The sequence below is a fragment of the Hyla sarda genome, chromosome 10 (assembly GCF_029499605.1).
Source record: "Hyla sarda isolate aHylSar1 chromosome 10, aHylSar1.hap1, whole genome shotgun sequence".
Classification (NCBI taxonomy): Eukaryota; Metazoa; Chordata; class Amphibia; order Anura; family Hylidae; genus Hyla; species Hyla sarda.
Genome location: NC_079198.1, coordinates 19,250,460 through 19,255,485, shown reverse-complemented (window position 1 = coordinate 19,255,485; position 5,026 = coordinate 19,250,460). Strand labels below are relative to the sequence as shown.

Below are 5,026 nucleotides of genomic sequence, written 5' to 3'. Positions count from 1 at the left end.
TTGGGTATACTACCCTACCTAGTGTTGCCTTAAATGGTGGTCGGCCATTGCTGCATTGCCCACCACAGACCTCAGTCGGTTACCCTTATTTGTTGCAGGTTTTTTTTTTTATCCATATGTTTTTGCTAATTTTTTTACCTGTTTTTTTTTAACTTCCAAACTATGTAAATGATTTCCTCTGTCCTACTGTTTGAAGCAGTTTTTTCCAGCATGCCTTGGGGGGCAACAGATCTCAGTGGGCTACTGTTACACTGGTCTTGGCCTGCTTCTGTCCGGCCTGTATGTATATAATGTATTTCTCTATGGTCATTACACTGGTCAGACCCCTACATTGCTTGTATGATCTCCTTATTTCTTTTATTTCTTCTGGTCAGATGGTCTTCATACCCAAACATTTGCTTTAATGACTTTCTAGTTGGTCATCCTGGAGTGTGGGCTTTTTTTTTTTTTTGTTTGTTTTTGTTTGTTTTTTGTTTTAATAGTATGGTTGATAAAAAAAAAAAAAAAAAACATTATATCCATGAAGTTTATCCAAGGGAAGAAGATGTGGCTGGAGGAAAGGGAGGTTAATTTCTAGAGACGAGCAAACTTACAGTAAATTTGATTCGTCACAAACTTCTCGGCTCGGCAGTTGATGACTTTTCCTGCATAAATGAGTTCAGCTTTCAGGTGCTCCCGTGAGCAGGAAAAGGTGGATACAGTCCTAGGAGACTCTTTCCCAGGACTGTATCCACCTTTTCCAGCCCACCGGAGCACCTGAAAGCTGAACTAATTTGTGCAGGATAAGTCATCAACTGCCGAGCCGAGAAGTTCGTGACGAATCGAATTTACTGTAAGTTCGCTCATCTCTATTAATTTCCATTGGGGTTCATAAATTCAGCTTCGATAGAGATGGCAAAATTGATACATTGAGGTAGTAGAGTATAATAGAATCACTGTGTCATCCACCACTCCTTCAGGCCCTTTAGTAGATAGTTTTGCCCAGATCGTACTGTTAAAGGGGTACTCCGGGGAAAAACTATTTTATTTATTTTTTTAAATCAACTGGTGCCAGAAAGATTTGTAAATTACTTCTATTAAAAAATCTTAATCCTTCCAGTACTTATTAGCTGCTGAATACTGCAGAGGAAATTATTTTCTTTTTGGAACACAGAGCTCTCTGCTGACATCACGAGCACAGTGCTCTCTGCTGACATCTCTGTCCATTTTAGGAACTGTCCAGAGCAGCTAATGTTTGCTATGGGGATTTTCTCCTACTCTGGACAGTTCTTAAAATGGACAGAGATGTCAGCAGAGAGCACTGTGCTCGTGATGTCAGCAGAGAGCTCTGTGTTCCAAAAAGAAAATAATTTCCTCTGTAGTATTCAGCAGCTAATAAGTACTGGAGGGCTGGGCCCTCGCGATCAGACATCTTATCCCCTATCCTATGGATAGGGGATAAGATGTTTTGGGGCGGAGTACCCCTTTAAACAGTTCAGTCCCATGGCTTGCAAAAATTTCTGTCTAGCTTCTCTGGTCGGCCCCACATACTTATAGAGGGGCCATCCAGAGAAGCTGGGTGGAGATCGCTACGAGCATGCTTCTTCCTTCTTGTTTTACGATCAGTGTGGGGGTCTCAGCACTGAGACCCCAACAGATGAAAACTTTTTACATGACAGGTACCATTTAAAGTACATTTATTATCAAGAAGTGGACCAAAATCTACAAAAATCTGCATGTTCATGGAGATCCACAGCATTGGGCACATGAGTTGAATCGTTGTCTTCTAAGGCACCACAAGGGGTAATGCCCATGGGGTAGGGTTGGATCTGTGAACTTTTCTGCTCATACTTTTCCACAGTTGACCTTCAGTCGTGATTTACGCAATTATTTTCGGTCACCCGGCAGCTGGTTATTTATATTAACCTGGCACAAGCTGAAAAGCTTCTTCCTAAACCCCAGCGTCATATCAATGAAAATAAACTTCTCTGTCAGATTATATAAGTATGCGGGTAATTAGAAATCTAGGGATGGGAGCCAAGGATAGGATGGAATGTGGTAAGGAAAAAGAGAGGGAGGGAGTCTTCGAGTGAAGGAGGCCTGATAAAGTGTATTAGAATTAGAAATATAAGAGCCCAATATTACAGACAGAGGCAGAATAATAATCCCTGGAAGAATGTTAATTCCAACCTGGCCCCTTGTGCCAGGCAAAATCTACATACAATCCCCGTAAAATCCTATGTAAAATCCCCCTTCCCTTTCTGCCAGCAGCCATGTCAACCCCTAATATTGGCCGAATGGACTCTTTTAGGGGGCAGAAGTATCCTCACCAGCCGGTAAGCTGTAGTATTAGGAAAGTGTGCCCTTGTGAGATACCCCAATTTAAAGGTACCCCCACGATCTCGGTGCAGCCCATGCATTCTGTGCCGGGTGCTGCCTCCGAGACAGGGACATGATGTCATGGACATGCCCCCTAGTGATGCCACGCCCCCTTCATTCATGTCTTTGGGAGGGGACATGACAACTGTCACACCCCCTCCCATAGACATGAAGGGAGGAGGTGTGGCGTGACGACACTAGGGGGCGTAGCCACAATGTCACGTCCCCGTCTCGGAGGCAGCGCCCGGCACCAAAATCATGGGGGTCCCCAGCGACGGGACCCCTGTGATCATACATCTTATCACCTATCTTTTGGATGTATAAATCTGGAATACCCCTTTAATTCACCGGGGTGGTCCCCTGCTGCTTCTGCCCACCCCACCAACCTTAATTGTTATATCTCTCTAGCATGGGTATATAAAGAGATCTATTAACCAAGGCCAATAGGGCAGAGAGAAGCTTCTGGGGACCACCCCAATGAATCGTGGTTCAGGCAGCATGAATTTGATGACAGGCTCCCTTTAAAGTGTTTACTCACATATAATGCAGTATTAGTAAACAATTTGTGACAGTCTGATAATTACTAAAACAATAGGCCACAGCTCCTGACACCTGCTTTTAACCCCTTTCTATTAGCCAGAGGGAAAATCTGGGTGTCCATTGAAAACAGGGGTACACAAAAGGAAGAATCGGGTCCTGTCATATCACAGGAAAAAATAATTCCTCCATATGTTACTCACTTGGTCCTCGATACATGTGTCTGACTTCTTTTTATGTGTCTAACTTCTGTATTTGGCTCTGTCCTTCTGCTCACTCATTCTGACATCCACTGCTCAGTCAAGCACTGATCCCGCCCTCCCTCGCCATGCATTTACTTCCTCCCTGAGTCTGATGTACTGTGCTGGGTCTCTTTATCCAATCACTGTAGACAGCTCTGTAACCCCCTCCTCTCTGTTTTCATGCTGCAGTCTGATAGACAAGACAGGAGTGAGCACCATAGGCGTGCGCACGGGGTGTGCCGGGTGTGCCCAGACACACCCTAATCAAGCTCAGGGGGGCATCCGAGGCCATCACTGAGCAGCCCGCAGCCCTCACATTCGGGACGTCCCTGTGTCCCGAAAGATCTTTTCGGGACACAAGGATGTCCCGGTTACCTTTCTACAGCGGCCCCCGCGTTAACTTTAAAAACACAGGGGCCGCCGGGAAGTAGCGCACGCAGGGACGTCATTGACGTCCCGTGCGTGCGCCCATAGTAACGGAGGAGCGGAGATTCAAGGAAGAGGATGCGCGCGCCGGCCGGAATGGTAAGTGACCAACACGATCTGGCAGCACGTCTTCTTCAGTGTTCCGACTACCGGTCCTCCGGTCCCGGGACCTACTGCTATGGACTATAGGCCATAGCAGTAGATCGTGACCCCGGACCGGAGGACCGGTGGTCGGAACACTGAAGTGGGGCAGTACACAGACATACAGCCTCCAGCCATACACTGTATATGGCTGAAGGCTTTATGTCTGTGGGGAATATACTGCACCTAATGTGGGGGACTATCCTGCACCTAATGTGGGGGACTATACTGCACCTAATGTGGGGGACTATACTGCACCTAATGTGGGGGACTATACTGCACCTAATGTGGGGGACTATACTGCACCTAATGTGGGGAGATATACTGCACCTAATGTGGGGGAACTATACTGCACCTAATGTGGGGAACTATACTGCACCTAATGTGGGGAACTATACTGCACCTAATGTGGGGAGATATACTGCACCTAATGTGGGGGGAACTGTACTGCACCTAATGTGGGGGAGCTATACTGCACCTAATGTGGGGGAGCTATACTGCACCTAATGTGGGGAGCTATACTGCACCTAATGTGGGGGAGCTATACTGCACCTAATGTGGGGGAGCTATACTGCACCTAATGTGGGGGAGCTATACTGCACCTAATGTGGGGGAGCTATACTGCACCTAATGTGGGGGAGCTATACTGCACCTAATGTGGGGGAGCTATACTGCACCTAATGTGGGGAGCTATACTGCACCTAATGTGGGGGAACTGTACTGCACCTAATGTGGGGGAACTGTACTGCACCTAATGTGGGGGAACTGTACTGCACCTAATGTGGGGGAACTGTACTGCACCTAATGTGGGGGAACTGTACTGCACCTAATGTGGGGGAACTGTACTGCACCTAATGTGGGGGAACTGTACTGCACCTAATGTGGGGAACTGTACTGCACCTAATGTGGGGAACTGTACTGCACCTAATGTGGGGAACTATACTGCACCTAATGTGGGGAACTATACTGCACCTAATGTGGGGGGACTGTACTGCACCTAATGTGGGGGGACTGTACTGCACCTAATGTGGGGGGACTGTACTGCACCTAATGTGGGGGGACTGTACTGCACCTAATGTGGGGGGACTGTACTGCACCTAATGTGGGGGAACTGTACTGCACATAATGTGGGGAACTATACTACACCTAATGTGGGGGAACTGTACTGCACTTAATGTGGGGGAACTGTACTGGTGCAGTACAGTTCCCCCACATTAGGTGCAGTACAGTTCCCCCACATTAGGTGCAGTACAGTTCCCCCACATTAGGTGCAGTACAGTTCCCCTACATTAGGTGGCACCTAATGTGGGGGAACTGTACTG

At 47.2% G+C, this 5,026-nt stretch overlaps 1 protein-coding gene across 1 annotated transcript in view; it reads left to right on the top strand.

Annotated features, from left to right (window-relative positions):
• Window positions 1-323, top strand: part of BCAM (basal cell adhesion molecule (Lutheran blood group)) — a 90,647-nt gene extending 90,324 nt beyond the window's left edge. The window contains exon 16 of the mRNA XM_056543321.1: window positions 1-323. This exon is cut by the window's left edge and continues 316 nt beyond it. The gene's annotated coding sequence lies outside the window, so the exon portion shown is untranslated.
• The last annotated feature ends 4,703 nt before the right edge of the window (window positions 324-5,026 follow it).